A 24,329-nucleotide genomic window follows, 5' to 3' on the forward strand; every position below is an offset into this window, starting at 1 on the left:
AGTTAGAAGGGACTTCAGAGGACACTGAGTCCAGCCTGAAGCTGAAAAAAACGATCCTCCAGCACATGGTGCATGTTGTGGGGGTGGGGCCTGACAGGCCTACAATGAAGCCTCCACTCATGTTGTTGTTTCAAAGCTGGGGAAACTTTTAAGATCTGTATGGTGCTATGGAGCATAGTTGGAAAACTATTGGCTCAAAGCAGTGGTTCTTAATCTACTGGCATATGATTCTTGGGGAACCTTCTGCAGTTATGACAAGAGGTTTTCAAGTCCTTTTGCAAAATAGGCAACACCTCTTTATTAATTTTTATTATTAATTAATGATCAATTTATTAATTTTTGTTAACCAACAAAATATATGGTGCAAATAATGGGTATTGTGTTAATATCTCACTAAAGGACTCAGTGTAATAAACAAACAAACATACTTTTTGGAAACTGAATAAATAATCATGTCTAACACACTAGTCAGTCTATTCACCAATTTGCAAGCATTTAGTGCCAGGCACTATATCAAGAACTGGAGATATAAAAGCAAAATGATTCCTGCTTTTAACAAGCTTACCCTCTACTGTGGGTTATAGAATGTCCATAGGTATAGAAGTACCAGAGCATTCTGATAGTGCATGAATTATTGCGTTTGGACAATAGGAGTTCAGTTTGGGTGGGATGGAGAGTTTATGAGAGGGAAATGATATGAAATAAAGTTGTAAGGATGGGTAAAAACTAGATCTTGGAGGGCCTCAAATGTTGAATTCATTTAAAAGCATTACTGAATTCCTAGTAGTAGCCTTTTGCCATTGTATATTTTCTCACTGACGAGATACTAAGCAAGGAAGAAGGTACGTAATATTTATGATTAAAAATGAATTCTCATACTTGAAAAAGTTAGGAAACAGTGACCTAGAAAGTGCAGTCATATCTACTTTTGTTTTTTTAAAAAAAATTATGAACTTAATAATCACCAAATAAAAGGAGCATTTTCATATACATTGTAGAAGAGGAGGGGCTTGTACATTCAACTGTGAATCTCAGTTACATAGAACTAGCTTCTTCTCTGAAGTGCATGCTAAATTCCACATGTAACTTTCAAAGCTATCTTGTTTGTGATTCCTTCCATTCTCTTCTCATTTTTTATTTGTTTGGGAATCCTATTCCTTCCCAGCCTCCCCATCCACATCTCTTTAATTTGGCCGGGTCCCTTACCATAAAATGCAAATGTGGAATAGTGGAAAGGAAGTTAGGGTCAGGGAAGGAAGACGTGAGTCTGAGATCTGGTTTTGCCTTGATTTCCACTTCTTTTCAAATCTGACTTATTCTTCTAAAGTCTTTGTCTTTCCTTGGCAACAGTGATAAAATATAACCTGTAGCTCTAAACTCTTTAATTTTTTTTTTTGCCTAATAAATACTTCATACTCCTTAGAAATGCTCTCTAGAATCCCAGGAGTCCTGTGAATTACTAAAAGCAGGTAGTGCACTTGAGTAGAGGAAGAAAGAAGGATTGGGAAGATAAAAAGCAAACGGAAGGATATACAGAGAAGAGGGATGAAGCAGAGAGAATGGGAAGGGCTTTTTGGAGCTACTCACACATGCTGAGAAGTAGGAATTAGCGAAATTAAAACTACTAAAGGAAGGGTTGGAATGTCACCCCACCCCCCTCATTTTCCCCAACTGGAAGCATCAAGTGGAATGCCAGTCCTAGACAAGAGATAAATATTCTCTGTCATTCTGTCTTTCCATCCTTAGTACTCTCTTTTTCCTTCTTGGCTCCTAGGCTACATGTTCATCGTTAGCCGGGAAAATGCAAGTGATCTGCCTAAACAGAGTAATCAAGCTTTGATTATCTGCTGAGTCAAAAGGAGATCAAGGCAGGCGCTCAGTGGAGGTGTGACTGCTGTCTCTCTGACTGTGTGGGAGACTGACTGCTTTCCAAAAGTGAATACTGTACAAATTACTTTTTGATTATCCATTCTTCTTCCTGTCATTAACATGGATGATCAGGAGTTGACTGCACTGTGTCTGTATGCTATTTACTGGCTTTTAGTAAATAGGCACCTTCTCTGGCGCCTGGAAGAGGATTTAGATTTGTGCTGCTTGGCCCCAGGGACAGAACTCAGAGTGGAGAACAGAATTTGTTTTACAATGAATTTTGGTTTGGGATCAGAAAAACCGCCTGAATCCTTGGAGATGCCCCAAAGCAGAATGAGCTGCCTTGGGAAGTATTGGATTACTCCTCATTGTAGGTCTTGTCATAAAAGATGAAGAATCACTTGTCAAGTATGTTGTAATGGGGATTCTTTTCCAGATATGAGTTGGTTTAGATGGCTACTGAATTCTCCCCAACTTTGAGATTCTAATGGTTATTCTGTAATTTTAAGTAATAGTGATATTTTTGCCAAATTGATTTGTGAAAAACACAACACTGTAAATTCAGTCTTGTGGTAAGTGCCCCAGGGGAGTTGTATATTCATTCAATGCCAATGGTGAGGATCTTTGTAAAATTAGAAAAAAAAATGATGATGCTGGTAACCCTGAGGGGAAGTGACCACACTCTCCTAGAATTTGTGATGGAAAAGAAGAAATCCAGTCACAATATGACTTGCACAGATTTGGAGAAAGCTAATGTCACTGGGTTCAGAGGAAAAAACAGGGATGATCTCATGGACTAAAATGCTATAGGGGCAGTTCACCCAGGAGGGATGGCAGGTGATTAAGAATGAAATTATGAAGAAACCATTCTAAAGACATAAAGGGAAATGATTCCAATGAAGAAGAAAATGGTATTTGTCTGAAGGTACAATGTGGATGCAGAAGGATCTCACCAGGCAACTTAGATTTTAAAAAATGTACAGAAGATGTAAGTTAGGCCAGATAACAGGGTAAATGTAAGACTGTGCTATGGCCCTGTAAAAATAGTATCAGGAATGTTGATGCTCAGAAAAAGCTGAGGCTGGAGAGGGAAGCTGTAGATAGCAAAAAAGGGCATTTTTTAAAAGCAATTTTGAAAGGGAAAAAAATGATCAAAGAGAAGATAATACTTTTGGAAATCTAGCCATATCACCCAACTAGACATGTCAATCAACTCCAGTGACTTCCTATTGTCTCCCACATAAAATCCTTCAATTGACTTTTAAGGTCTCCTGTTTATCAGTGTTTTCCTACTTGGCCAGTCTTCTTATATCTCCAGGATCCAGTGACCATGGTATCCTTGCTGTTCCCTGAACTAGATACTCTATTTCATGACTCTGGGCATTTTCACTTGCTGTATCTTATGCCTGGAACTCTCTCTGTCCTCATCTCCATCTCTGGAGATTGGCTAATATAATAGAAAAAGAAAAGGATAAATGTGATTTGAGAAAATGTTGGGGAAATTGGGACACTAATGTACTGTTGGTGGAGTCATGAACTGATGCAACCATTCTGGAGAACAATTTGGAACTATGCCCAAAGGGCAATCAAACTGTGCATACACATTGTTCAATCTAGCAATATCACTACTAGGTGATAATATCTAACTAACTAATTAATAATTTAGCAATATCACTGTAGGTGATACTAACTTTTCTGGTTTCCTTAAAGTCTTAGCTAAAATCTCACCTTCTGCGAGAAGGAATAGTTAGTAACATATCGATATTAAGATAGCAGAACTTCTCCAATGGACATATATATGTATGTATGTATGTATTTGGAGGGGCTGGGAGGGCAGGGCAATTGAGGTTAAATGATTTGCCCAAGATCACATGACTAGTAAGTGTTAAGTGTCTGAGACTGGATTTGAATTCAGGTCCTCCTGACTCCAGGGTTGGTGCTTTATTCACTTCGACATCTAGCTGCCCCTATATATATATTTTAACCAGTGATCTGGATAAAGGCAAAATGGCAAGCTTGTCAAATTTGCAGGCAACATTAAGATGGGAGGGACCATACTAACCTTAACAATAGAGTCTGGATTCAAAAAGATTTTATAGACTTGATTATTGGATTGAATCTAATAAGAAGTCCAATGAAGATAAGTGTGAATTCTTACATTAGTATAAAAAATTAATTTTACAATATGAGAGGCATAATTAGGCAGCAGTTCTGTTGATTTTAGTGCACTCTGGTCACTTAGTGGCATGATATGGCTGTCAAAAAAAGCAGATGCCATCTTGGGCTACATTAAGAGAAGAATAGCTTGTAGAAATAGGGAGTCACATTATGTTCTGCCCTCACAAGGTATTATCTGAAGTGCCTTTTGGGTTGAGTTCTGGTCATCATAATTTAAGAAGAATATTAATGAGTTGGAGGAAATCAACCAGGATGGGAAAAGACTATGAGTCCATGAGTTTTAGTTAAAGGAAATGGGATGTTTAGCCTGGAGAAGAAAAGACTCAGATTGAGATGAAATGACATGACAATTGTGTTCAATAGTATGAAGGGCAGTCATGAAGAGTAATTGTTCAGATATGTTCTGTTTGGCTGTAGAGCACAAAACCAGGAGCTGTGGATAGAAGTTGCAAAGAGGCCAACTTAGGTTGGATATCAGGAAAGCGTTGCTAATAATTAGAACTCTCTCAAAGTGGAGTGGGATACCTCAGGAGAGAATGGGTTCCTTACCTTTAGAGGTCTTCAAGTAGACTCTGGCTGACCACCTGTTGGCCATGCTATAGTAGATATGTCTTTCTAGTATGGGCTGGACTAATTGACTACTTTGGTCCCTTCAAACTCTCAAATTCTGTGATAACCATTATTTAAATATCTGGCCAAATCTATTTCCTTTTAAAAATATTTTATTTTTTCCAAGTGCATGAAATTTTTTTGAATAATTAGAAAAAATGTTGAGTTCCAAATTCTCTTCCTCTCTTCCCTCTCCCCTTGCTGAGAAGGCAAACAATTTGATACAGGTTATGCATGTGTTAAATGTTGAATCATTTCAGTCACATCTGACTCTTTATGACCCCATTTGGAGTTTTCCTTTTTAATATAGTATTTTATTTTTTCCAAATACACATAATTACATTTTTAACATTCTTTTTTATAAAAGTTTGAGTTCCAAATTTTCTCCCTTTCTCCATCTCCTAGCCCCTCCCTAAAATGGTAAGCAATTTGATATAGTTTATATATGTGCAATCATGTAAAACATATTTTCACATTAGTCTTGCTGTGAAAGAAGAAACAGAACAAAAGGAAAAAAAAAACATAAAAAAAGTGAAAAAAGCTTTGATCTGCATTCAGACCTCATCATTTCTTTTGATGGATACGGACAGCATCTTCTACCATAAGTCTTTTAAAATTGTCTTGGATCATTATATTACTGAGAAGGGTTAAGTCAATCATAGTTGATCATTGGACAATGTTACTGTTACTGAATACGTTTTCCTGATTTTGCTTACTTCACTTTACATCAGTTCACATAAGTCTTTCCATGTTTTTCTGAAAACTACCTACTCATCATTTCTTATAGCACAGTAGTATTCCTTTATATTTACATACCACATTTTATTCAGCCATTCCCTAGTTGATGGGCATCCCCCCAATTTCCAATTCTTTATTACCACAAAAAGAGATACTATAAATATTTTTGTACATGTCGGTCCTTTTCACTTTTTTAATGAACTCTTTAGGATACAGACCTAGTAGTGGTATTGCTGGATCAAAAAGTACGCACATTTTGATTGCCCAAATTGCTTTCCAGAATGGCTGGATCAGTTCACAACTCTACCAACAATGCATTAATGTCCCAATTTCCTAATATCTTCTCCAACATTTTCCCTTTTCCTTTTCTGTCATGTTAGTCAATCTGATAGGTGTGAGGTGGTACCTCAGGGTTATTTAAATTTGCATTTCTCTAATCAATAGTGATTTAGAGCATTTTTTCATGTGACTACAGAGAGCTTTAATTTCTTCATCTGAAAACTGCCTGTTTGTAACCTTTCACCATTTGTTAATTGGGGAATGATTTGTATTCTTATAAGTTTTACTCAGTTCTGTATATATTTTAGAAATGAGGCCTTTATACACTTGCTGTAAAAATTGTTTCCCAGTTTTCTCCTTTCCTCCTAATCTTCATTGCATTGGTTTTGTTTGTGCAAAAACTTTTAAATATAATCAGAATTATCCAATTTACATCTCATAATGCTCTCTATCTTTTTTGGTTATAAGTTCTTCCCTTCTCCATACATCTGACAGGAAAACTATTCCCTGTTCCCTTAATTTGCTTATGGCATTACCCTTTATGCTTAAATCATGTACCCATCAAATGTATTTCAAAGTATGGCTTTTCATGGACTCCATTTTCCTTTTAATGCAGAAGCCTTTATACATTTCCCAGGACTCCAAATGTCTTAAATATAAGTTAAAACTGGAGACAGGGAGGTCTTAAGTGTGACTTGGAACATCGTAGTGGATGCTTTGATCAATAGCAGAAGAAAGCTCAAATAGGGAGACATCCCCTGGCCTCTCATTCTTTTCTCACTGTGTTCTGACCCTTTTTTCTTAATTGTTTGGATTAAGCTCATGAGGCACCTTCTTGGAAGTCTTATCTGCATAATGCCAGCTGCTTCTAGGCTTCTGAGAAAAGAATGAATCTCCCTGTTTGGGAAAACATTTGAAGTTTCAGTGTGCCAGAGACTCTGGGGACCTGAATCAAAATCAGAGAATCTTGGAGTTGGAAGGAACCTGGATGGCTGTCTAGTCTTACTATACTTGAAGGGAATCCCCTGTATGGCATATTTGACAAGAGATCATCTAGCCTTTATTTGAAAACCTCCTCTACCTTCTGGAGATGGCCATTTTTAGCTAGCACTTACTTTTAGGAAGAGCTTCCCTCACACGTAGCCTGAATCTGCCTCTCTGCATTTCAACCCAATTGTCCTCTGGAGCTAAGCAGAACAGCTTTAATCCCCCTTCCCCATGAGAATCCTTTACATGCTTGAGGAAAGCTACCATGTTCCCCTGTCTTCTACATGGCATGCTTGTCTAGTCTCTGCTTGCAGCTTCTAGGAAAACAAAATCTCCTAAGGCAGCCCATTCCACTTCTGTAGAATCTGAAATATCTCCACTTTGTTCAAGTGACGCTCCTATGTTCTGGTTTCCAGGCATTTTGCCATCCTGCTAATTTTTTCCTCTGGACTAGCTTGTCTGTCTTTCCTAAGATGTGGTGCTGAACAAAACACTCCAGAGGCAGGATACTGGAGAACTCTTACCTGCCTGATTCTGGATACTATGCCTTTCAGTGCAGCCTAGGAAGACATTACTATTTTTCAATATCATGTCATATTGTTGACTCTTTGAACTTGCAATCCATTAAAATTCCTCGGTCTTTTTCACAAGAACTTTTTGTCCAGCCATTCCTTCCCCATCTTGTCTTTGTGAAGGTGGCTTTTTGTACTAAATTATAAACCTTTACATTTATTCTTGTAAAAATCCATTGTTGGGCAATTGTTTTAGAGCTTGAAGGAAACTAAGAGGTCATCTAGTCCAATTTCCTCTTTTTTAGAGATGAGAAAACTGAATATGGAGAGACTATAAACCTTGTACATGATCATACAGCTAGTAAGAGGTTGCATCAGAATTTAAATCCAGGTGCTCTGGCTCAAAATCCATCACTGTTTCTTCTACACTAATTGTCTCCAAAATAGGGCCATGGCATGACTCCAAAGGGCATATGGTCAGCCAGCTAAAGGGTGTAGAGAAGGATTCAACCTCACCTCCTCTAAAACAGCTACTTGTGGGGTTGGTCCCTAACACAACTAAACCCACCCTTCACTGTGATTCCTTAATATTCTCCATTCCACCCTCGCTGGCTACTGCACAAGTCCCTCGCTTCTCTTCTGCCTTGTGTTTTGGCCTTTGAAAACAGCTAAATCCCCAACCCTACCTTGAAACCCATAACAGCAACTGTGGAAGTACAACTGGGAAAATCCTGATGACATGCACCCCACCCTTTCTGCTACTATACACACTCCCAGATACCCTTGTGATTATGGTAACCTCCTGGGAAGGGCAGAACTTTTACTAAGGGCTCCCTCCCTTGTTTTGAGTGGGAAAAAATAAATTGTACATTAGTGCACTTATATAATTTATAAATCAACAAACAAACAAATAAATGCACACATTGGAAATGCTTTCTCAAAAAAAATTTTTTTTACTAACAAGGGAATACAATTTTAAAAGTTTGCTGGCACCACACTGACTCCTCCTTAGTATTTTGCTTGGTGCTGACCCTAGATACCATGTCACTATTTGCCATGAAGATCAAACCTTTGTTAGAGGGAATTAGTTTCTGGATTATTCTGGACTCCTGATTGTGGCTACTGTTTTTCAGTTGCTAAACTTCTTTGAGGAATGATGGCAGGCAATGACATCACTTTTATACATTTTTTCATGTTTCAGAGTCAACAACTTGCTTAAATAGGCTCAATGAATGAGCTTTTATTAAGCACCTACCTGGTACCAGGCATTATGCTAAACCTTAGGAATGCCAAGACAGAGTTGAAACCAGCCCTACACTTTAGGAGCTTAAATTCTGTCCCTTTGGTTGGAGTTAGAGTTGGATGCAGTGGCAACCTTTTTATCCTTTTCTTTAATTTGGTGTTGATTTTGACACTTGCTCTAACCAGGCCATTATATGACTGCACATAGACAGCTGATTCTGAAGTGACTCTCATTTGTTTCTTGTCTGACAATTTTACTCTTTTTGTGATGTTCGTTGACATTCTCCACGCCCCAAATTTCTTCTTAAAAAATCAAGACATACAGACATCAAGCTTCTAAGCAGACTATAAGCCCTTGACCTCTTATTTCTTGGACCTTCCGACTTTTTTTTTTCATCATCTTACTTGATGCTTAACTTTGTGTTAAAGTAGCAGAGTCTCAAGATATCCATTGACTTGCTCTGAAAGATAGTATTAAGTTCTTCATTGAATTTCTTTACTTCTTTATCCTCAGCAAAAACTAGTGGAGTCTAAGCTGACATTATCATTACAGCTGTCTGTTTGACTATACTTTATCAGTCCAGTGCAAGTGGAGATAGAATCTGAAGTATAAGGCATATAACTATATGCCATCCCAGATATGCCATGCAAATCTGATATGCTTGCTTTCCATGACTTCATCCAAAACATTGATAACAAAGTTGTCACAATAAAGAACCATTTTTGTTCAGCAATGCCCACAAGAGACATGGCTACCATTGGCTAGGCATCTAGCTGTGCCTTGTTAGCTCTAAATCTATAATTCCATAGCTATCTTGATCTCTATGATCTTGAGATCTCCATCCCCACTTTTGAAATGTTATTTTCTAGCTGGTCCATCCAGTATGGGAGGCATGTTTCCTTGAGATGTAGTTACCTTTAGCCTTTGATAATACATCCTTTCCATTCCCCAGGTAACATCTCTTGGGCTTTCGAAGTCAGTCACAAACTGATACATCAGTTATCCATGGACAGAGAAGCCATGCTAAGGGAATATAGCTAAGTAGAAAAAAAATGGCAGATAGAGGATTAGGTCCTTGCTTCAAATCCAGCTCTGCCCCTTATTAACTATGGGACCATAGGGAAGTCAGCTTTGGGCTTTAGTTTACTCATCTGAAAAATGAAGGGCCTAGATTAGATGGTCTCTAAGGGCCTGGCCAGTTCTAAATCTATAGTGCCATGGCTCCCTTGATCTCTTTTATCTTGAGATTCCCATCCCCACTTCTGAAATGTTATTTTTGTACTTTTTGAACTGTGTGACCTTGGGTGGTTCACATAACCTCTCTGAACTTCAGCTTTTTCATCTGTAAAATGATGATAAATACCAGTAACTCCTTCCATAAAGTACTTTGCCAACCTTAAGCCACTATATGCATGTGAGTTTTCTTGTTATTTCCTACACTTCAAAATCTAAACTTTGGAGGTTTGGAGTATCATAAAGAGTTGAGATGCTAAAAAGGGTCCTGGGACAACATGTGGTTGGGCTTCTTAAAAAAAGATTTTTTTTTTCAATTAAGTGGCTTTTACTTTATCTCTATTCTTCCCCTCCCCCCCCCCATTGAGAAAGAACAAAAGACCTATTTTCTCTTTTTGGTTATTTTTTGCTTTTTTTTTCTCATAGTTTTCCCCTTTTGTTCTGATTCTTCTTTCACAATGTGATTCATGTGGAAATATGTTTAATATGGTGGTACATATAGCCTATGTCATACTGTATGCTATCTTGGGGAGGGGGGAGTAGAAGGAGGGGGGGAATTCAGAATTCAAAGTCTTATAAAAGTGAATGTTGAAAACTAAAAATTAATTAATTTAAAAAAAAGAAAAAAGAGAGAAAGAACAAAAGAAAAAACAAAACCTTTGTAACATATTCCAGTACTGGCATGTCCAAAAACATATAGGTAACTACTTAACAGCTCATGTATAGAGAGAAGGCACATTCACATGGTTTCATGGGGCCCCTTATCTTATTCTAACATATAGCTCTACAGGATGAGCTTCATTTACAGCATAACAAAGAGACAAAAATATCACAACATTCCCTGTTTAGTAATGAAGACACATGTCAATCTCTACTTGTGGTCATTGGCTAAGAGTGTTGCTGCTCTCAGAGTTATATCACTCGGGATCAAACCTCATGACTGACTTAGCAGTTGCTTCCTTGAGCTATAACTGTGATCATTTCCCCCAGTATAGGACTTCTACATGACATAATATAGCACAATGCCTAGCACATACTAAGCACTTAATAAATGTTTCTTGAGTGACCTGGACGCTACAGTTTTTAATGACAAAGTAGGCATTGCAAGACCAATAGAAAGTTGTCATTGCTATACACACACATACACACATCTTTATAAGATAGCTCAGCATCACTTACACAGAGTAAAAAGGACAATCCTGAGTGAAGCATCAATTAGAATTAATTGGTGATTAAATAAATTGCCTAACAGGTTCTCTGGGATACCACTTTGGGAGGGAGGATCCCAATGCTTATTATCAAGTTGGGACATGTCTCACTTTAGAAAGGCACAGAATAAGGAAGGGAGAAGCATGACTTGCTATGAATTAGCGACAAGGACAAGAAGTCAAATCCAGACCTTTCTGGCTCTTCCCTCTGCGTCCAATTCTCTACAGATGGGTTAACAGGTACAACCTGTTTGGAGCCCAAAAGAAGTCAGACGGTTCAATCTCTGACACACTGCTCTACTTGAACTATCTTGCCACACTGTATTTAACAGAATTGGATTAAAAGTTTCTATCAATGTAATATACTTTGTTTTTATATCATAGCCCTTTCTTAATATGCCCTACCCTGCCCCAGGCTTACCTTGTAGCAAAGTAAAAATCCAGTTAAACAAAACCAACCTATACATGCTTTGTTTCTGGAAACCTGTGCAACATCATATATCCATAGCTTTCCCACCACTCTAACAAAAAGAAAGTTTCTTCCAACAGCAACAAATCAAGGGGAAGAATTTGTGACAATAGATACACAGTGGCCAGGAGGGGTAAAGCCCAGGGTCCCACCATTGTCTGTATCATTGATTATGGGTGTGAGCTTGGGCAAGTGTTTCCATTTCTCTTGGCTTCTGTTTGTTAATCTAAAATGGTCGGTGAGGTGGGGGTGGAATTAGACCAGCTGGACTCCTGAGAGACTTCTGATTCTAGACGGATTAGTTTTTATCATTTTCCATTAGGTGCAGTTCTGCTGACTTCTGTCTGCTCAGTTTGGTCCTGCTGGCATAGCCATATTGATTATTGACACCCTTGAACCCAGCTCTTAGCACTCTAGAGATGCTCCTGGCCCCAGCCTTCTTCACTTCTGTATGACATAATATACTAGGGGAACCAGTATAAAGATAGGGCATGACAGCTAGACAGGTGGAGCAGCCACCCTGAAATGCCCAGATGATCAGGGCAGGGGGGAGCAGTATTCATTTACCCAGGACCTGCCTTTCTTTCTTCTTCCTTCATGTTTATTTTTGGCCAGATAAGGAATGATCAGAAACTGTAAACAAGAAAGGTAGTTATCTTGACCAAATTCTCCCTGCTTTCTTTTTTCCTTTCCAATGGAAAAAAAGTTCCTTCAGGAAAAGGGACTAGACTAAAATGTTTGAGTCATGCATGGGCAGGGAACTGTTGGGAAATATTGGCCAAGCTTTTCTTGGCCAATCAGCTGATGAAACTGTCAGTGAGTGTGTGGCCATTGCTAATTGGCAGTGAGAAAACTGTTGAGAAAACGAGAAAGCTCCAGCAGCCTCGTGGGCAGGATGACTCAAGAGTCATCTTGACTGGGACCAGATGAATGTACATTTCCCCAGCTCATAATGAAATTAAATTGGATGGACCTCAGAGTATTTTCTCGTACTAGGCTTATTTTCAAGATCCTGCTAAATCTGACCTGCTAAAATCTTTTTCAGTATATCATCCTGTGTGCATGGATGTTGCTTAACTTCAAAGTCTTATTTTCATTGAAAGGGTAATCATATTCATACCAGAAGAAACACGATTCTGTAGGAAATAAGGATAGTAAAGAGATTATGATTTAGTTAAATTCAACAAGCGTTTATTAAATGCTTATTATACACCAGAAGCTATTCTAAGTCCTGGGGGGATAAAGGTAAAAAAATATAATAGTCCCTGTGCTCAAGGCACTTGCATGGAGTAGGGATGGGGAAGGGGACATAAACAAATAAACACAGAATAAATGCCTGGTGATATGGGAGGGAATGATAGGCACTAGCATAGGAGAGATCAGGAAAGGCCTCATGTAGCATGGGCCCTTTGAGTTGGGCCTTGAAGGGACCTATTGGTTTCCAAAAGGTCCAAGTGAAGAGAGTATGTAAGTCAGGGAGGCAGAAGATGAAATGTAAGTTATGGCCTTCTCTTCCAGCCCCAGCACACTCCTGGGGAGTGTTTCCAGCTCTGATACTATTTCAGTGTAAGCAGATAGGCTAATTTGGTTATAATGTAGAGTACATGTGGGGGAGGATGAAGAAATAAGTCTGGAAGCCAGATTATACAAGGCTTAAATGCCAGGTTGAGAATTTGTTTCTTGTCTTAGAGGCAATTGGGAGCCAATGAAGACTCTTGAATAGTGGGTTAACATGTTCAGATTTGTGTTTTGGAAATTTTTTTAAGGCTGCTGTGTGTAGGATGTATTGGATGGGGCACAATGGCCCAGGTAAGAGTTAATGAGGCCCTGGATTAGAGTGGTGGGGATGTTAAGTAGAGAAAATAGCACAGATGGAGGGACATTTTACAAGGGAAAGAGGGTCTTCCCCTTCCCCCACTTAATAGTATTTTATTTTTTTCAATTACATATATAGTTTTCAACATTCACTTTTATATTATTTTCAGTTCCAAATTTTTTTCTCCATCCCTCACTCCCTTTTACTCTCCTCAAGATGGCATGCAATCTGATATAGGTTATACATGTACAGTCACATTAAACATGTTTCCATATTGGTCATGTTGTGAAAGAAGAATCAGAACAAAAGGGAAAAATCACGAGAAAGAAAAATAACAAAAAGAGAGAGAGAGAAAATAGTCTGCTTTGATCTGCACTCAGATGCCATAGTTCTTTCTCTGGATGTGGACAGTATTTTCCATCATGAGTCTTTTGGAATTGTCTTAGATCATTATAGTGTTGAGAAAAGCTAAGTCTATCAAAGTTGCTCATCTCCCAATGTGGCTGTTACTGTGTATAATATTCTCCTGCTTCTTCTCACTTCACTCAGTATCAGTTCATGTAAGTTTTTCTAGGTTTTTCTGAAATTGACCTGCTCATAAATTCTTATAGCACAATAGTATTCCATTACATTCACATACTACATCTTGTTCAGCCATTCCCCAATTGATGGGCATCCCCTCAATTTCCAATTCTTGACCACTACAAAAAGAGCTGCTATAAATATTTTTTGTACATGTGGGTCCTTTTCCCATTTTTTGATCTCTTTGGGACATAGCCCTAGAAGTGGTATTGCTGGGGCAAAATTCCAAATTGTTCTCCAGAATGGTTGGATTCTCTACCAACAATGCATTAGTGTTCCAGTTTTTTTCACATCTTCAACATTTATCATTTTCCTGTTTTATCATGTTAGCCAATCTGATAAGTGTGAGGTGGCACCTCAGAGTTGTTTCAATTTGTATTTCTCTAATCAATAGTGATTTAGAGCATTTTTATGTGACTATAGATTGCTTTAATTTCTTCATCTGAAAACTGCCTGTTCATATCCTTTGACCATTTATCAACTGGAGTATAACTTGTATTCTTATAAATTTGACTCAGTTCTTTATATATATTAGAGATGAGGCCTTCATCAGAGACACTTGCTGTAAAAATTGCTCCCCAGCTTTCTGCTTCCCTTCTAGTCTTGGTTGTATTTGGCTTTGTTTGTGCAAAAGCCTTTCAATGTGATATAATCAAAACCATCCATTTTGCATTTCATAATGTTCTTCTCTATCTCTTGTTTAGTCATAAATTCTTTCCTTCTACATAGATCTGGCAGGTAAAGTATTCCTTGCCCTCTAGTTTGCTTATAGTATCAGCCTTTATAACTAAATCATGTACCCATTTTGACTTTATCTTGGGATAGGGTTTATAATGTTGGTCTATGATTGGTTTCTGCCATACTGTTTTCCAGTTTTCCCAGCAGTTTTTGTTGAATACTATTTCAATGGAAGAATAAGAACCTGTCTGAGTGAGCTGTTCCTTGGATATAAGGCATTTTGGATGGGGTCTAGCCCTATTAGGTAACAGTAGGAATCCTAGAGAATTTACTTGCTAAAAATTGTGTCCTGTATTGACGAATCCAATAAACTCAGTGATTTTCTAGTCATATCTGACCCTCTGTGACCCCATTTGGAGTTTTCTTGAAAAAGATATTGGAATGGTTTGCCATTTCCTTCTCCAACTCATTTTACAGATAAGAAATAGAGGCACACAGGGTTAAGTGACTAGCCTAGAGTCACACAGCTAATAAGTGTGAGGCTGGATTTGAATTCAGGAAGATGACTTGACTCCAGCTTGTGTACTCTGTGCACTGTGGCACCACCTAGCTGTCCCAAACCAGGTATACCTTCACCTAGTTATGCTAAAGACATCTCCATCTCAATATTGTCAAATTAGAGTGAATTATCTCCCTCCTCAAAAACAACAAAATGTTGCCATTTTCTTTCAAATTTCTCTATTTCTATTGGGGACAAAACCTTTTCCCTCTCTATTCCAACCACCTCCCTGGTTCCTAACCTTGAAGTCATTCTTGCCTCTTCCCTTTCCTTCATTCTCCATATCCAATCAGCTACCAAAATGTCTTATATCTCTTTTTTCCATTTGTGAGGTTATCACCCTAGTTTAGGTCCTCTTATCTGGACTCTGTAGCAGCTTTCTCACTGGTCTCTATGCTTCTGTTCTCTCTCTTCCCCAATTCAGTTGCCAAAATCATCTTCCCAAGGTAGATATCACGTTGCTCCCCTTCACTGATACAGCTCTGCTTGTCTTTCCAGTGTCATTCCATACTATGCCCTTTCACCTAACTCTCCACACTTTTCTTCCTCTTCCTCCTTGCCTACTATCTTGCTACCCTAGACAAAATTCAGTCATGAGACTGACTGTCTTGATTGGGGACTTCTTCATCAGGACCACCATTTTAGGAAGGATGAAACAGATGGTTTAAATTTCACTGACCCCTGGATTCATGCTCCAGAATTCTTTTCCATCTCCTTCCTTAGCACATGGTCCACCCCCCCCCCCCCGCAGGATTTTCAACTCCTTTTATTTATTGTTTTCCCATAGAATGTAAGTTCTTTGAGGGTAGGGGTTGTTGTCTAATTTATTTGCATTTATGCTCCCAGGGCTTCCAGAAAAACTGGATTGTTCACAATTTTCCAAACTTTATTCTATATCTTCTATTTCCATGCATTCACGAAAGCTATTGTCTATGCTTGGAATGCATCCATCCTCATCCCTGCCTCTCAGAATCCTTATCTTTTTTTCTGCCTTAGCTCAGGTGCCCCCTCATCTGTGAAGACTTCCTGGGTCCCTCACAATTGTTAGTGCTTTCTCCCTTCTTAATATTCCTTGTACTGAACTTACATGTTCTCTCCCCTGCCCGGTAGAATGTAAACTCCGTGAGAGCAGGAACTGTCACCACTTTTATCTGCGTCTCCCCAGTGCCTTGATTGAAACTGCGTGTTTCTGCTTTATTCCAAGGGAGAAGGTTGGCAGAGTGGGTAGAGTGCTGGGCTTGAGTCAGAACGCCTCAGGGTAGAATCCTACCTCTGAAGTTTACCAGCTGTGCAACCTTAGCAAGTCACTTTTCCTTTCGAAGCCTTGGCTTCCTTATTTCTGTAGGGGGGATAACAATGTCCTTAGTGCTGACCTCATAGAATCACTGTGAAGTTCAAATGAAGCAATGCATATAGAGCCCTTTGCAAACTTTAAAGGGTTCTTTGAGGGTCAGTTATTTTGTATCATTCTCAGAAAACCAGCATGATATTAGTGGAGAAAGAACTGGGTTTGCTGTCAGAAACCCTGGGTTAGGTTCCTGGCTCTGACACTGACTCACTATATCATTCCCAAATGAATTACAATTCATTTCATGTCCCATACCAAGGCCTCTTTATCCTTATCTGTAAAATGGGGATGATAGTATTTCATACCACTTACTTCATAGGTTTAGCACTACTTTGAGGCTACCTCTCCAGCATGACACTCTCAGGTTGGGTCCCTGGAGGGGACCTGCTAGTATTAGGCTCAACGATATCTTTATAGCGTTGCTCTTTCAAAACTATAGTTCACTTAATAAATTATTCAGAAGAATACTAAAACAAACAACCCCCCCCCAAACTATAGTTTTTGAGTCCCCACTAGTGTGATTCTCATTAATGGTAAGTCAGTAGACATAATTAGTTTTTTCCCCAAAGGCATTTACTAACATGGCATGGTAAAAACCAAAACAACAAAACATTCTCCCCATAAAACCCTGGGGGGCACACTCTTTGACAAATATGTACAGTATCTATGGCAAGAACAGGCACAGACTTGTAATAATGGTAGTGAAACATACGTGTAGGGAACATATATGACTGAGGCTACTAACTCCAAGCTAAAAGTCCTTTCTTTCCTGTGGAGTCCTCACAAAACCTCTCCTGGCTCAGCTTGTCCATTGGGTGAATTGCTCATTTGGCTTTCTAGTGCTTGGTCTTCAAAGGGCACAGTGACTCATAGCTGGTTCTCTTCTGCAGTCAGTGGTTATTTTTCTTGAAGCTCCTTTAGGCTTGGAATAGCTGTTTCTCAGTTGATTTACATGTGACTATTATGAGACTGAAGAAGACTGAAGAGGAACATAAGGGAAGGAATTGAGACTGTTTCCTGTTGCTTGAATGGAGCTAAGCCCAGCTGAGCCCAGGGGAGCAGATGGCTCATAGGAAAACAGCCAAACAGATCTGAGAGAAAAGTTTAGCATTTGCTTTGTTCCCTCTGCCCCTGTACTCCCGTCCCCCCAATGAGCTGATTGGAGGAACAGAGGCTCTGCCTCTGAGGCTGGGAGATGAGTGGATTGGATGAAAAGCTTTGCTACTGGAAGCCAATTGGAGGAAAAGTGTTGCATCTAGGAAAAAAAAAAAAAGAATGCTTTGCTGCTCACCAGAGCAGCAAAGACATGTGTTCTTGGTACTTTGCTACTACCTGTGGTTTAAGAGGGGAAGACCCTTCAGAACCCAGTCAAGTGTGCAGACTTGACTAGCTCTGGAGGTCCCAGGCTTAGAGGAGCTGCTTTGCTACCAGAGTGTAACACTGCATTAGGGCCCTGCCAAGGAGCATTTAGAGAGGGGGCAGGCAGCAGAGAAGTAACTTCATTTTAGCAGGTAACTTTTGGTACAGATGTTTCTCCAAGAAGACCAAGGATACCAAGGCCTGTAGACTAGAGTCATGAGTTGACCTGGGGGACATGAGTTTCCTTATTCATTGTGCCTCTCTGCTGGGTTTCTGTAAGTTCCTGCCTACTCTTTTCCCACAGGTGCTTTGTTCATTGGTGGGAGAGGGAGACCCAGGTTTTTGTATGAACTGTTATGATTATTCTTGCTTTGCATTCTCTTCAGTAAATGTTTCATGACTAAGAGTTAACGGTGTCATTGTGGCTACTTTGTTCAAATGAAATGGTGGTGGGAAGTTAGGAACAACAGCTGTGAGAGGTAGAAATACAGAGCCCTCATACTAAGGTTATCCCTAGGATTCTGAGAGTGAGTAGTAGCCCTATGGCCAGCCCCATATGGGAAAATCCCTGACCTGCCCTTATGGGAGTAGGTTGGATGAGTGAGCTAGCCCAAAGAGAGAATACAAAAGCATTGAGGGTTTGGAAATCTACAGCCACAACTGTGCTACAATGAGGATTGCCATGCCCATGCTGTATGCATACATAGATGCATAAATTACAGATACACATATAAATTATATGTCTGTAAACTATATAAGCTAGAAATCCTATCAAAAATGAAATTAAGTTAATCTGACTCTCTTTGCTCATTCATTTTTGAATACATGATTAATTATGATAATCAGAGCATGTGGAAAATTCATGCCATAGTTTCAGAGAGAGGATTCTGTGTGCCATTATAGACTGATGATTGCTTAAGATGGTATAAATGCATCGAAGTCCTTTAGTGAAGGATGCTACCCTCTTTAACAGTGCTGGACACTCTTTGGTTGCTGCCATGATAAAGGCCAGTGACTACACCAGGCCACCTCATCCTTTCTTTGTGGAGGTAACACTATTACCCATCCCATCTTTGTCTTTAGTTTGGGGGAAATTATACTTTAATGTTAATGACATATTGAATACCATTTAATTTAATGAAAATGGTAGTTAACTCCAAAGAACCATCAAGCCATAGATTTCACTCCATCCTTCAAACTTGGTATAGATTGACCTCATTCATCTCTCTACTGACAAGCCAAATCCCTAACATTCAATGTAGGAACCCTCTCTTCACATTGATGTGGTCCCTGACACCTTTTCCCTCCCCAAGCTCTGTTATTTTTATACCACTGAGGGTTCATAGGCTCACGGACCTTGTGTTGGAAGGGACCTAAGAGGTTATTGAGTCTAATCCCCTCATTCTATAGATAAGGCCATGAGGAGACAGTTGTAGAAAGTTTAAGTGACTTGCCCAAGGTCTTATGGCTAGCAAGTATTCAAGGCAGGATTTATGTGTATGTATACATGTCTAAAGTTTTATTGATATGTGTTGTTTTTACATTACAAATATTTACAGATTACCCCTTCTGAGAAATCTTTTGTGATAAGGTGAAATCTGGGTTCCTGAATCTAAGCCCATCACTTTATCCATTATCCTACTTAGGTTTTCAAGTGTTTTTGGCACCCAAAGACCAAGTTGTGACTGCCCCTCTTCAGGTACGGCTACAATTGCTCTGGCCCATATCAGAAATCCTTCCAGCTTGGTAGGACTTGCTAGAACTTCTATCCTCCTGCCCTTGAGAGTCAAGGTTTCCCTCCATGTCATAATGAAGCTTTGGAAGAGAATTTTTGTGTGTATGCTTTTTTTTCTTTTTCTTTTTTTGGAGGGCAGTTGGGGTTAAATGACTTGCCCAAAGTCACATGGCTAATAAGTGTGTCAAGTGGCTGAGTATGAATTTGAACTCAGGTCCTCCTGACTCCAGGGCCAGTGCTCTATTCACTGCCCCACCTAGCTGCTCCTGTGTGTATGTTAAAGACATAAATGGTTGTTGAATTAAAATCTGTCATCACTACTAAAAAATCAATCCAAAGCCCATATCCCATCTCTCCTTGGAATGGGAGCTCATTGGGAGTGGGGATTGTTTCATTCTTTGTATTTGAATTTGCAGTATCTAAGACAATTGTAAGTGCTTGATATTGTAAGTGCTTAACACATACTTGCTGGTTCACTTAAATGATGGTGTTCATGATTGGATGGGTCAATAGTTACCTCCACAAAGAAAGGATGAGGTGGCATGGTATTAACAGTCAAATACTGAATTTGGAGTCAGGAAAACCTCAGCTCAAATCCTGTCTCTAACACTCCCTAGCTATGTGACCTTGGGTAAATCCTTCTGAGCCTCATTTTCTTCATTTGGAAAATGGGTATGTTGATAACACCTATGTCCTAGGGTTGTTAGGAGGATAAAATGAGATAATAATTGTAAAATACTGTACTTTGTTAGAGCTCTATGTGAATGCAGTTATTATTATTAGATAGCAGCAAGCATTAGGGGCAGGATCTGAACCACATTTCTCTGACCACTCCCCCAATTTAACGATAACCACTTGGCCATTCATCATTGGATACTTTCCCCCATCTTCTTCTCATAGACTCATGGAACAGGAAAGACCCAAGTTCAAATCCCACCTTTGATACTTATTCCCTGTGTGACCAAGTCAGTTGGTCTCCACAAGCTTCAGTTTGTCCATCTGTTAAATAAGGAAGATGATCCAGAGGACTTTAAAGTCCCTTCCAGCTCTAAATATATGACTCAGTCTTAGAGCTGGAAGCATCCTTAGGAACCTCTCTCCTTACTTTCCAGAAATAACCTTGTTTATACTTTTATACTGAAAATACAAATAACTTCTGTGCCATGGATTAGGTGGGATAAATGAGCACCCAACTGGATTGTTTCCTTCCTGGGCTTAAATGATGATAAAAATGATGCTTTACCAATTAACATTTTAAAAAACATTTTTATTTAAAGTTTTTTTTTTTAAGCAATTGGGGTTAAGTAACTTGCTCAAGGTTACATGGCCAGTTATTTCTGGGTGTGGTGCTAAGTGTCTGAGCCTGAATTCGATCCCCAGGTCATCCTGAGACTGGAGCCGGTGTTCTTACTCACTGAGCCACCTGGCCACCCCTTATTTAAAGTTTTGAGTTTCAAATTCTATCCCTTCTTCTCCTCCCACTACTTTAAATGGTAAGCAATTAGATATAGGTTCTATACGTGCAACTATATAAAAACTTTTCCATATTAGTAACTTTGTACAAGAACACAAATAAAAAAATGAACAAAAGAAAGTGAAAAATAGCATGCTTCAGTCTGTATTCAGTCAATGCCAGTTCTTTCTCTGGAGGCAGATGGTAGGCTTCATCATTAGTCCTTTGGGATTGTCTTGGGTCATTATATTGCTGAGAATAGCTAAGTCATTCATAGTTCTTCACTGAACAATATTGCTGTTACTGTGTACAATGTTCTCCTGTCTCTGTTCACTTCATTATGTGATGCATAGTTCATGTAAGTATTTCCAGGTTTCAATCATCCTGCTTGTCATTTCTTATAGCCCAATAATATTCCATTTCAATCATATACCACAGCTTGTTTAACCGTTCCCTAATTGACGGGCATCCCTTTGATTTCCAATTCTTAGCCGCCACAAAAAGAGCTGCTATAAATATTTTTGTACAGATAGGCCCTATTAGCCCTTTTTGGATGTCCTTGGGAGATAGACCTACCAATGTATTTATTGCTAAATCAAAGGGTATGCAGTTTTCTGGTGCTTTGGTCATAGTTTCAAGTTGCTCTCTAGAATGGTTAGATCAATTCACAGCTCAACCAATGGAGCATTAGTGTCCCAGTTTTCCCAGTCTTCTCCAAAATGTATCATATTCCTTTTTTTTTTGTTATATTAACTACTCTACTTTACAGTTTTTAAAGCACTTTAAATTCATAAAGTTTTCTTTTTGCAGGATTCTCAGAATGAAAACTAGGAGCCATTAATAAAAGATATTCTACTCCCACCTAGTGGTGGCCATAGGTATAACAAGGCCTGGGAGAAATTGTAAAGAAACAGGGAAAAAGGTCTGTATTTGTTCCCGTTCTCAAAGAGCATTCCTTTCCTCCTCTCTCCTTATCTGATGTCACATTCTCTGATAATTGACGACAGAATTCCATTTAGGTTAAATGCTCCAATTCACCAGAATTTTTTCATATTTCAGAGTGAAGTAGGAAGGTTTTGTTTTTTTAAATCCTTGCTGTCTCTTTTTTGGGGTGGGGGTTACTTGTAGCTTAACAATTGTGAACAATGGAATGGGTCTGTGTGTTGGGAGAGCAGGGGGTGAAATGACTGTGCTTCCTGGGCAGCAGAAGGGGCAGGGCCAGGTGGTAGAAATAGCACCTGACTGAGAGGAGGGAGGCTGGAGCCAGACATCTAATTCTGCCAGTAACTCACTCTGTGACTTGTGTTAATCATTTAATCTCCCTGGGGCCCAGGTTACACCTCTGTAAACCAGGGGTGATCAAGTCTCCTCAGAATTATGGCATCAAATGAGATGAATGTTCATAAAATCATGGCGCTAGTGTTGCACTTTAGGGGTGCTGGGACCCCGGACATGTGGGTGCTGCCGGAATGAATTTGATCTAAGTCTGCTTTCAGTCAAAGACAAGGTTTATTAAAACACCTATAGAAGGTGATTCTAAAAATCTGCCATTTTGGCCAGACTTTTAAGGAATCTGAGCACTTTCATGGAGGCAAGATGAATCTTTTATACAGAAGACTGTGGGAACAGAGAAAGGGTCAAGAGGGAATTAAGGGAGTGGCGGTCTAGGGTGGGGCCAGGTGCACACAATGAAAGGGCAGTTAATTAACTGGGAAGGGCCATTTGCCCCAGGTGAATTCCAAGGACCTGAGCCACATGGGGAAGTCCTAGGGCTTTTCCTTTCGTGGGTTCAGATCCCATCCACATCCAACCCCATCATTTTACAAAGGAGGAAACTGAGGCCCAGGGAGGTAAACTAGTTTCCATGGATAGGAAGTGACAAAACCTGTATTTGGTCCCAAGGACTCTGAATCCCAAACCAGTGCTCTTGCAGTGTACCATATTGAGAAATATGAAGTACTCGACAAGGAAAGAGTATTCAATTGAGCATTTAATATTAATAAATGACATTCGCACAACACTTTGAGGTTTTCCAAAGGTTTTTTCCATAGGTTTTCATTCATTCTTTTGAGCTTCACAACAATCCTGGGCGATAAGGACTATTATTATTTCCATTTTACAAATAAGAAAAGTGAGATTCAGAGAAGTAACTTCATTCAGTAAGTATATGCTAATTGACTATTGTATAATGGGCACTATGTCTGTTTACCTCCAGTTTACCCTGGAGGTATCTTGTGTGCATATATATATATATGTATATACATATATATGTATACACACACACACACACACACACACACACACATATATATATAGTTGCTTACATGTTGTTTTCCCCATTAGAATGTAAGCTCCCTGAGGTCAGGGACTATATTTGCCTTCCTTTGTATCCCTAATGGGTAGAAGAGACTGGCACATAATAAATACTTGTTGACTTGATGGTGCTGGAAAGACAGAGACACAAATGAAACAGTGTCTGCCCTTGAGGAGTTTACCTTCTAGGAGGGAAACCACAGATATGCAGATGAGCAAATACAAGAGACCTTTCTCAGGTCTTCATGGCTCCTTATTTGCTAGGTTTTTCAATTGTCATTCCCTCCATGACAAATTGTAGCCATGTTCCATGATTTACATCCATTTAACAGCCCATGCAAATATACCACAATAGTGAGAAATGAAGCTTGAAAGGTAGACTGAGGCTTGGTTGTGGGGCAAAGGAGCTTAGACAGACAAGAAATGAAAAAAAAAAAAAAGAAGCTCTTAGACTTTTTCATCCATCATTGATCCCAGAAAGGATGGAAGAAAATGCTGGGCCAGCCCACAACCTTTGGCCTTGTGGGTCACTGATGAGTCCCCGAACAAGACCTCAAGGTGTCATTTCCAGGCTTGAGGAACAAGCTGGTAAGGAGGGGAAAAGAGAAGAAGAAAGGGCAGGGGGAAGTACAGGATTAAGAGAAGAGGTGGGGAAAAAAAAAAGAAAGGGTAAAACCACAGGCCCAGAAAATTTTGAGGTTAAATCTTAGAACGTTAATGCAATTATTATTGTTAAATTTCCTTGATCCATAAAAGTCCAGCAGGTCTCTTTTGATGCTTTTAACTGAGATAATCTGTTTTTCTCATTGTTTTTGTGGGACATTGTAAAGAAATGCACAACTGTGCAAGCATAAAAAGCTGCACTAAATAATTGCTATGAGTTAATTCAGCTTGTTCAGTCTTACGGCAAATGTGTTAACCATTGATACCGTGTTTCCCAGATAATAAGACACTGTCTTATTATTTTTTTGGACAGAAAAACACCAGAGGGCTTATTTTCAGGGGAGGGCTTATTTTAATGAACATTGACAGCAATTTTAATAAACAGATAAATGTGAACAAAAAAATGTACCTTTATTCAATAAGCAAATCACTGGGGAAGAACAGGATGATGCGCTCACTGCTGCAGCTCTGATTGGATGCAGCTCAGAGCGAGGCGTG

The sequence above is a fragment of the Petaurus breviceps genome, unplaced genomic scaffold, assembly GCF_028583685.1.
Source record: "Petaurus breviceps papuanus isolate PSGF00001 unplaced genomic scaffold, PetGlider_PUasm1.0 688, whole genome shotgun sequence".
Lineage (NCBI taxonomy): Eukaryota > Metazoa > Chordata > Mammalia > Diprotodontia > Petauridae > Petaurus > Petaurus breviceps.